Below are 10,893 nucleotides of genomic sequence, written 5' to 3'. Positions count from 1 at the left end.
CAGACTGAGCCCGGCCCCCGCGCCGCGCCGCCTTTACCGCGCCCGCCCGGGCCGGCCCACCGCGGGCGGGGCCCGCCGCCGCCGCCGCCGCCACCGCCCGCCCGACGGGGCGGCCCCAGCCCCGGCTCCGCGGCAGCGCGCCGGCCGGGCGCCTCGGGGAGCGGCGGCCGCCCACCCGCCGGCCGGGGCGCTGCGGGGACCCTGCGCGGGGTCCCTGTGCGCCACGCGCGGGCGCCCCGCGGTTTATACGCAGCTGCCGCGTGGGCCGCGCGTGGCCGCGGCTCGGCGCGTGAGAACAAAGAGGGCGGCCGGGGCCCGGCTCCTGGCAGCGGCGGGGGGGCGGGGGCAGCCGCGGAGATGAAGCGGTGACGGGGAGCAACGGCCCTTTGGGGAGCTGCGGGGGGCTCCGGCGGCGGGGGCCGGGCGGCGGGGCGAAGCGGGGGGGCGGCGGCCAGGCTGCCCCACTCCCGCTCTGCAGCACGGCTGGGGCCGCGGCCGTGGGCGCTCTGGCGTGGGCGCGTCGTTTCGAGGGCTGTAGTCAAACTCCCTGTAAAAGGCAGAAAAGAATAAACGTGGGCGCGGGGGAACACGCGTATTTTTTGCAAGTGAGTTGGTGCAGGGGAAGGGCCTGGCCCCGCTGCTGCACAGAGAGCTGCAGGACCAGCTCCCCCCAGTCTCTGCCAGAGCCTGCCAGGAGCGGGGCTCGCATCCCTCGGTCCCTCTGGAGGGATGCTCGGAGGGAAGAATGGGCGTACTGGCATCTTAATGTTGCCATTAGCTCAGACTCTCAGATGAGGCTGGAATGAAAGAGTGTGACAACGTGGTAGATGGCAAACATCAAGGGGCGATCAGGACGTGGAGGGGTGGCAGCGGAGCAGGGGGCTGCTCCATCCTGATGCCACTCCTTGGTTTTCCAAGTGAGGTTTCTGGTATGTTTGTTTGACCCAGCTCATTTCACTGACCCGGTTCGGAGGTTGGGGGCAAGGGACAGGGAGAGAGAAGCAAAGACAGGTGGGATGGGGTGGGAACCTTTGAACTCGCTTTAACCCCATGGACAAACCCTAATGGGGAACGGCATCCTGAAACTTCCAGTGGCATGAGGTCACTGGAAACACAAGGGTGTCCTTTCAGAAACTGAAGCCTCATCTACTGGGAATTGGGCTGAAATCTCTTATTTCACAAAGGCCAAGTAATGAATCTTTGGGAAACATTTCTTCAGAGGGAACATCTGACATTTCAATAGCTGGTTTTGCTGCATAACAAGGGGGAAAAAAAGCTGAAGATTTTATATTTTAACAAAAGAATCAAAATTCCAAAACAAATCCAGTCCTGACTTGGAGCTAGTGAAACATTTTGCTGTGATAAAGTTCAAAATTTTCAGTGTGATTGTGCCAGAATATGTAAAAGAGGTGAAATATTACATGTACTCCATCTGGGCTTTGTAGCATTGAAATATGATAATATAATACGAAAGCACACAGAGCAAAATGAGAAGGCAAAACTGAAACAATCATGTTTTACATTATTGAGATGAAATAACTATGATATTGTCAAACAAGGGAAGTCAAAATATGTCATGCTGACTTTCTTGAAGATAAATTTGCATTCAAGGAGATGTCTTGAAATGGTTTCAAAGAAGTAATGAGCAGACAGTTTGCCGAGGATAGCTCAGGCTGCTGCATCGGGGTAAGGTGTTTCAGAAGTACTTAATGTCATTTTTCAAAAGTGATTCAAACATTTGTGTCATCCCATGTCACAAGGAGCTCCAGGGTTATCTCTGGCACATATAAACGTGCTTTTGAAAATATTATCCTTGGACAAGATTTTAATTCATAAACGAGAGCCAGAGGCCTTCTGCAGCAACTGCTTTATTTGAGACTGCCCAGATCTCCCACCTACCCACCTTTTCCTCATTCAGAGGCCTGGGAAGAGCCTTTGTCCTCCCTCCCAGGTATTTCAACAACAGGACAGCTGCCACAAATCGTGCTCTCAGCCCTGCCCCTCTCTCTGATGCTGTATCATCAGGGCGGATCGTCACTGCATTAGTCCTGGTCTGTGCAACTGCGGTTTGATAAGTAACCTCGGGCTTTCATGTGCATTCCTCCCTGGCTCCCCAAGCAGCAGGCGGATGGCTGGATGCAGGCAGCATCCCTCCTGTGACTCCTTGCAGGCAGGCATGGGGTGTGACACAGCTCGCAGGAGCAACTTGTGAGAAGACATACAAAAGGCAGCGGCTGGTTTGCAAGAGGCTCTCACCTGTGCAGCGTGGCAACCTTACACAGGTTCAATCTTCATTTTCCTTCACAGCAGCTTTAGTATGTGTGCAATCAAATGACAGCGTAGTACTGCAAGCCCGAGGAAATTACAGTCACCAGCTCACTGTCCCCCAGGAGCTTAGGCTAAGCAGTTGGTGGAGAAGGAAGGATGAAAATTGAACTCTGAGCTGTGGGCCTGGGGGAAAGACCAGGACAGAGATGTTGCAAACAAGGGCAGGGAGTTGGGAAGCAAGGAGAGGGTTGCATTCACCACTGGTACCTATATGAGCTGGCTGGAGGCTGGTGCTTGGATGAGAGGGAAAAGGGAAAGGAAAAATGTGGGAACTCTCTCTAAGGAATGTCCCACACTTGCGGGAGAGTCCATGGAGAGAGGCAGTGGCTTGCAGAGAGCAGGATGTGGACTCTGAGGTCCCTGGGCAGTGGCAGGGAAAGGAGAGGGTGGCCCAGGCTGCCTCCCAAGCTGTGCTCATGAATATCTGATGGAGGAGCATCTGCAAAGGAGAAGGGTCTCCAGCTCCTCCCTCATCAGGGAGAAAGCCTTTTGTATAGTGTGTAGAGCCTCAGACCAAAGGCACAGCAGAGCCCTGTTTGTGCAGTCCTGGGCTGGCGAAACACCAGCCTGCCTCCTGCATCTTCAAATAGGACAGCCCGATAAACATGATGCCTCTGAAATGTGCTAAGGCAAATACATCGGTAGGATTTGTTATGTGCAGTGTTGAACACATTAAAATACATGCTGAGAGGAAGCAGCATGCAAACCTAGAGCACAGGTACCCAGTTCTGTTAGACTGTGTGCAGAGCAAGCCCCTGGGATGCTGACAGGGAGGATTTGGCTCTTGCCCCAGTCTTGCTGTCTTCATTTCTCTCCAAGGCTGGTTGGAAACATGGAGGGGGCAAGTAAAGCCCATGGGTGGCTCTGCCTCCTGCTCTGCCCTGGTGGGCTGACCACTTGTGTCATCTTCTCATTGAGAGCCATGTCTGGTAATACCCATGAGGGGTATGAGTGGGTGCACCCTGCCTGTGAGAAACCCAGGGCAATGTCTGGAGAGGCGATAAAGAGAGAGCAGGGTGCTGTGAGGGGCCGGTGCTGGCAGCGAGATGTGCTGCTTCCTCAGATGCCCCCTCCCGCGCTCTGGGAGGTGAAGGTGGTCTCTGCCCGAGGGGCTGGAGGCTGCTGCCACCCTAAAGCAAGCTGTCTCCCTGTGTAGCACCCAGCGAGTGCAGAGCTGCTTTATTCAGTTATGTTAGCGATACACTGGGTGGAAGGACAAACTCGTTTTGTGTAAGGGGCTCGGGGAGGGCAGCGCGTCCTTCTCAGCCCAGGGAAGTGAGGCAGCTAGCTTGCATGCAGCAGGCAACTGCTTGCAACAGCGAAGTGGCAGAAATAATCAATACTCTGTAATGAGTCTGTTTTTTTATTAGCACCTCTCACAGCTCTGGTCATCTGTCCCCTTGTGTCCCCAGGGTGGGACCCCAGCCCTACAGGTCCTGCGAGACAACATGTACCATTTGGGCTAGGATGGTTTCTCATGGTGGGACATAATTCAGCCCCCAGGGTGGGGCTGGAAGGTAAAGACAATGATGGGGATGCCATCTTCACTGGGAACAAGACCCAAGCTGCTTTAACAGCAAGATAGCCTTTTTGTCTGGGAAGGGAAGCATGGAGATCCAGTACGGGGTCTGTCTCCCCAGGCTGCTCTCTTCTGAGGGTGCTGCATAAGCAGACGGACAGACGGTGCAGGAGAAAAAACTGTTGAGAAAATTCTGTTTTCTGATCTGTGAAAAATGGTGAGGCCTAGAAAGAAGAAAAAGTAGGTTCCAGATTGGCACAAACTTTCTGTTCTTTTTTCAAGGAAATCTCAAAAACTGCTGTTTCAGGTCAAGGCATTTTGATTCAGGGCATGCAAAGTGTTGCATTTGAACCTCTGTCTCTGAAATAACTTTGTGTGTACCAAATTAAGCAGAAAAATGAAGTGCCATTAGAATAAAAACTTTTTAAAAAACATCTTCAAATTTTACCTGAAGCAGCATAAGAGATACTCAATGTTTTTGCTGAAATGGCAGTTTTTAGGGGGGGAACCCACAAAAACCACAAAAAATTAAAGTCAACAAACTATTCCCAGTATGTCATCTGAAGGAGTTGGAAGGAGTCTGTGTGCAGCCAGGTATCAATGAAAGGGGCTCCAGCACCTGCATGAGGCTCCTACAGGATCTTTGTTGTCTCAGCAGGATGGGCACAAACACCATCCCTGTAAAAGGAGGTCACATCAGGACAGAGCAGTAATTTTTTCCCTCTTTTTCTTGCCCCTCTGCAGCCTCCCACACCCTTCTGGATTTTCACCCTTGTCTTCAAAATTCTGCAATGTTTTTTTGCTGTTACCCTATAGCTGCTTTTCCCTCTTACTTACCCCATTGGTTCTGAGCCTCTCTGAGTATCTATAAGTGTCCTCTTTTCAGTCCTTCTGACTGAAGTATGCAATTGTCTTCTTGTCCCTGTAGCATGTTGAGATAGTGGCTGCCTTCAATTTTCACCCTTTAGATTGTCATTTTCTCACACTAGGAAATATTTCCTAGTGTTTCCTTTGAAAAAAGCTACAGAAAATGCACTGAGTGGTACATCTGCAAGGTGTAAGGTCAGAGGGGATGATTAGACTCTGTCATCCAAACTCCTCTATCTACGACAGCTTCTTGAATTTCATCTAGTTAGAGCTGTATTGAGTGTGACAACTTGTACTTCTCCTTCACTGCAGCATACTTCCCAAGAAGGTGGTCAGGACTAGCTTTTACTGTAAAGCTGCTTTGAGAGGTTACCTTCCTGAATGCTGATGGCCTCCCGTGAACCCACAGTGAAAAACCAAAGCAGTTTGACCCTGTGTCTCAACCTGGTGGCATGGGTGATCAAGTGCCTCTCCCATTCCAGAAACATGTTGTGATATTTAATCAGCCTCATGGAAAAAAATGTGTCTGATTTCTCATTGGAATTTTCTTGGTACCCATCTCTGGCCAGTAGTGTGCCCCGTACTGCTGGCTTAAAGGACACAGCATGTCTGGAAGCAAGGGGGGACATGCTCTTCTCAGTGGTGCTGGGCTTGCAGTGATGGAGCAAATGTGTGGAACAGTTGTGTTAGATGAGGTATATTTTGAAGCTGTGGCACCACAGTGTTTTCTTCCTCCTGGGCATCTGTTTTTGGCACTGGGCAAGTTTCTTCCTTAGTTCCAGAAGTAGCAGCTTTGTGGCTTCTGTATCTAAAGGTCCTATGTTCAGTCTTCACAGGGGGCTACTCTGGGAGCAAGTGTATAATATTATATCTCCTGCTGATAAATGAGACACCACAGGACTGCTTCCTGGATTAACACTTAGCCTTTCTCTCGAGTAAGTTACTTCCCAAGCCCTCCTTGGTGCTCAGCAAACACTGAGCAACCTGATTCCCCACAAGGAAAATGAACGAGCTGTATATAGGACACGAGAGAAGTGTAAATCTGAATGGAAAAGTATTTTCTGAGAGTCGACTGTCAAAGTGCGGCAATGTTAAGAGGCAGCCGGTATTATCCCAGCAGGGTCTGTTGCCTGCCGGCGTTCCCAGGTGCTGTGCTGTTGACAGCAGCATGGTGATTATACCTGGGATTAGATTTCCACACAACTGTCATAAATGGTCCATGATTATACCTTGCACTGTGCTCCTGCTTCCCTGCGCTGGCAGGCAGGGTGGGCAGCGGGCTGTGCTGGCAGGGGGCCATGGCTCCTGCCCTGTGGTTCCTGTGGCTCCAGGGCCCCGCACCTCTCCCACGGCTGGAAACTACAATGGCTTTAACCCTGGGATGGCAGCTGGTGCAAAACAGGAGAGAAGGCAGTGGCCATCCTCTTGCCCCAGCAGGAGAGAGGCAGCAGGGAGATATGCAAGTGACGCCCAGGGGGGCCACCACAGCCCCTCCGACAGGTTCAGCACCTGCTGTGGCATTTCCATAGGGAAAGCAAAACTGATGGAGAGCTGTCTGCAGGAAAAGAGCTGCCTGTGCTTTGATTTGCAGGTACAGGCAGAGACAGGTGGCACAGGCAGGCTGCCCGTCCTCTGGTACCCAAGAGGAGCACATCTTTACCCACCAGTGAGGAGTCTCCCAGACAAAACCATGGAGAGAGCACTGGGAAGGGGGAAAAGGGCTGTGGAGAGCAGTGCCACAAAGATGTCAGAGCTAATGGGGCAAGGTAGAATTTCCCATAAACCCAGGCACCACGCTGGGATCTGGTAATGCTCTTGCCCATCTGGAAGGCTGTGAATGACGCTGAGGGGCTACAACAATAGGCGCTATAGAAGCAAATGAATAACATAGTGAAACAGGAACAGAGCTCCCTCCCAGCCCAGTCCTCTTTGATTTGAGCTGGGAAATTAATTAATAAACCTTGCTTGGAGCCCTCATTTCTAAGGGCAGCTGTGCTGGGTGCTCTGGGCACAGCCACCGAGTCCCTCCGCTGCAGAGCAGCTGTGCTGCCACCACGGCGAAACCAGGAGCAAGGGCCTTCCCTCTCTGCCCTGACCACCCAGCTACCTCCCAGCCTTGCTGCTGGGGATTCTGGAGCGGAAGGAAAGCTGAGGTGCCAGCTCAGTGGAGGCGTTCCCAAGCCGCAGTGGTAGGAAGGTGCTGCCAGGCTGCTGGTAGCCATGTGCCTGAGCTGCACCCCATGCCAGCCCCAGTGCTCCCCACACCTCTGCCCTGGGCAGCCCAGCTAGTGCCCCTGATGCTCAAATACTACCCCTCCCTTTTCTATGCTAACATAAGCCAATTTGGTTAATGATTACCAAGTGCTTTGGGAAGGACAGGTAGGTGAGCAATGCCAGATGTTGGGGTAGGCACCACAGTGGTTTTACATTGCCAAATACGAGGCTGTGTAAGTTTTTCCCTTCTAACACCTTGCTTCAGGTTGTTCATTACTTTTCTCACCTTATGGGCTGCGATTTCCTGAGCTTAATCTCCAACAGAAAGTGAGATGCTTCTCCTTTGTGTTAATCGATTTCCTCTGCTGAAGTTTTGAAAAAGGGGAGAAAGGAAAGACATGACTTCTGCCTTCTGAAAAGGATGCTGGCTGTCTTTTGTCGCAAAGCAGGGAGGCAAACTGCTGTTGGGGCCCCTCGAGAGCCAGGTTTTGGGGCTGGCACGTACCTCATACATGTGCTCCCCACAGCCTGACAACTGTTAAGCAGCAATTTACTTTTTAAGCTGCAAGGTAAAGACTTCAGAGCTTGTCAGTACAAGGCTGAGAATGAAAGACTGCAAGAAAACTGAACCAAATGCCACTGCAGACCACAGGTGTCTTAACAAGGTGTCTCTCATTTCCCCAGGGTTCTCTGCCTAAAACACATGCAGCATATGCCAGACCAGGTCCTGATAACCCACTCTGCATTGGGTAACCCCATTACAGCCACCCTGTAATACTGGATGGCCCCTTTCTGGATCAGCTGCTGTATATAATAGTTTTCATCCTTTTATTAAAGAGTAGGTGCATCCCCAGCATCCAAACTTAGTGTGTGTCTCATCACTGAATCGCCCTGGGGTGCTGGTGGCTGAGGAAGGGGCTTTGTGCCTCTCATTAGGGCTGACAAGGACAGAGGGAGAAATCTATGTGCACAGGAGGGGGATCTGCTCAAACCACAGCTCACCGGTCAGAGAAGCTGTGATCCCCAGGGTGGCCTTCCAGAGAGGAGGGAGGCAAACCACCGTGCTGGAGCCTCGCAGCAGGATTTCCCCCTGCGACCTTAAATGACTGCACACAGCATTTATAGTGCTGCTCGCTGTTCTCTGCATGCATGACGGGGTCTTTGTAATTAATTTATATGAAATGCACAGCCAACCGTACTTACACAGCATACTACGGATTAAATTTAACATCAAAGAGCAATAGTGAACGTTTCTTGGCATATATAGGCCACCTAGTTTAACATTTCAGCCACCTCTGTAGTTAACTGCTTTGGCCCCTGGATGAAGCCAGGCAGCTGCCAACAGCTGGAAGGATCCAGCTGGGCAGGAAGAGCATCCACTGCAGAGCTCTTTGCCTATGTCATGCTTTTAGAGCCATGGCCACTCAGGACAGCTGCCAGCAACGTTTAAAGCATGACAGTGAAGGTGAATATTCAAAGCAGGACCCTCCCCAGAGCTGAGGCTGGTGGTTTGCTGCAGGTGCAGCTTCCCTAGTCAACAGCCAGGCCCTTCTCAGAGGTGCTTGTTTCGCCGGCTGTGATCTCTGACACAGCAGCGCTGCTGCCCAGCAAAGCAGCTCCTGTGCTCTTGTTGGTGAGGCAAAGTGGAGCATCGCTGTCTGCTTCTAGTTGTTCCCAGTTTGCCTGTCAGTGCAGCCAAAGCGGGGCTTGAAGACCCTCACCCAGAGCATGCCCACCTTGTCTCCTCAGCTTGAAAGCCCAAATTCAGGACTTCCCACTGGTGGTGCTTTGGTTTTAGTGGGGTCCCCTTCCAGTGCTTCTTGCAGCCTCCAGTGCAGTTGCTACTCCATCACTGCTACTGCAGCAGCATCTCAGAGGAGCAGCCCCTGCCAGCAGTGGGTGTCCCCTCCTCAGCCACTGTGGTCAGCATGCACCCCCTGGGAGAAATGCAGCCCATGAGCGGAGCCACTCCTGGCCCACAGCCATTTGCTCCGGGCTGCCTAGCTCCCCTCTCTCAGGCCCTTGCTGCCACCACCTCCATGAGCAGCCACACTCCCAGATGAAACCAGGATGCACACATACACCAGTGACAGATTTCTTCCTCATGGTAATGGTTTATTTGACAGAAAAACAGAAAAAAATCATAAACAGTGAACCAAACCCAGGGCTTCTTTAGCAACTGCACAGTGGGAAAGGGACCAGCTTTGCTCACTGGAAGACAAGATTTATATCAAAAAATAAATTACCCTTCAGTGTCCCTTGGTGGCTGGGGTGCACTGGAGCATGTCCCTGCAAGAAAAATGGTGCTTGTGAGGAACATGCTGTGACAGGCTGTCCAGCAGCTGCCCATGGTACCAGCAGGAGAGATGCTTTCAGGGAAAACAGGACAAGTTACCAGGAAATACCCTGACCCAACTTTCCTGCTTCTGCCCCTGCACCCCAACATGTCCTGCTGGGTCAGTGTGAGCTGGGCAGTGAGGAGCCGCAGGTGCCTGTGGGACCCTGTCCAGAAGGAGTCTCTGATGCTGGAGGAACCAAAAGAAGGGAAAAGCACTTTATAAGGAAACTGGGAGTTAGTGGGTGGCTGTTCAGGGTCAGCAGAGTCCATCCAAAGCTGGTCTCGTGCAGCACCAACCCGCACCTGACAGTGCAGGGTATGCGATGGGGCCACAGCGTGACAGTGTTCAACCAGCCCCTTGTGAGGGAGAGCTGTAACCTGTTGCCCGCAGCCAGATGTTGGGGTTTGCAGGGTCTCATGCCTCTGCTTTCCATCAGGTGGAGGTCAAGCAGTGCCGGCTGAGGCTTGCCAGCTCCTTTCCCTGCCAACTGGGAGTGTCTGACACTACTGCAGCTCATATTGTAGCTGTAGCATTTGCCTTGCAAATGGTGGGTAAATGGCATGAGCTTAGTCAGTGTAAACAAGGGAAAGTGGAAAAGAGAGACAAAATGTTTATGCGGGTTTGCCCTGGTGACAGAGCAGGGATAAAACCAAATTCCTTAATCCTTTGTTGATGGGGTTAGCATTGGATGAGAGGTTGGGTTGGTGCTCAGTCACTTGCTCATTGTTCAGTCACTTCTGCCTCTTTCACTGCCAGCATGGATGGATGCTTTTTTTCTGTCACCGAGAGGTTGCTGCTGGGCCACCATCTGCCCTGGCCATGGGGCATCCTGCCTGACCTGTTGGACATTGCTGCAATTAGCCAAGAGCACTTGGCAGCTCATGGATGGATCCTGAGGACACCTTTCCCTTGGAGAGCAGGGCCCTGGTGGCCACCTAGCAAGACGAAATGTTCCACTGCCTGCCAGCTATATAAATATAATGCTTGGCACCTTTACATATATACTTTTAATGCCATGAATGCCTTTGCCAACTCTCATATTTTCCAGCATGCTGAGTTCTGTTCTCAGTATCTATTTTGCCAATCTACTAAACATGTTTTCAGTCCCACTAGGGTAAATAGAAAGCTTCCTGCATCTGGCCTCTTCGTGTCTCTGGGCACTCAGACAGCTGCCCTTGTGCTGGAAGTGGGGCCAGTTCCCAGTGCAGCTGTTCCCAGGGTCCAGCATCCTCTCAGGCAGACAGGAGAAACAGCAGCACTGCTCAGAACAACGGCTGAAGGGAAGTAGACCTCTTAAAACTGGGATTCAAAGTCAGGGCTAGGTTTGGGAAGAAGAAGCTTGGGAGGAAGAACCAAGAGGTAATGCTGGAATCATTGGGCAGGTTCTTCATTTTTAAGTGATGCAGACTTTGTCTTGTCCCTGCCCATCCCTGCAGCCCCAGCTGCAGGGCTATATAGACACCTCTGAAGCAGCAGTTGTAAACAGTAAGTGAAACCCTCCATTGTAGCTCTGGACAAAACCTAGGGTTTTCCTCTTTGGCAAGAGCCAGTCCAACACCTATGAACCACTTCCATTTTAACTTGGGCTGCAGTAGGATGCTGCATGTAGTGCTCCTGCCTCATACG

This window comes from Falco rusticolus, chromosome 7 (genome assembly GCF_015220075.1).
Source record: "Falco rusticolus isolate bFalRus1 chromosome 7, bFalRus1.pri, whole genome shotgun sequence".
Classification (NCBI taxonomy): Eukaryota; Metazoa; Chordata; class Aves; order Falconiformes; family Falconidae; genus Falco; species Falco rusticolus.
The sequence above is the reverse complement of the archived record's forward strand: the minus strand, read 5'-3'. Positions refer to the sequence as shown.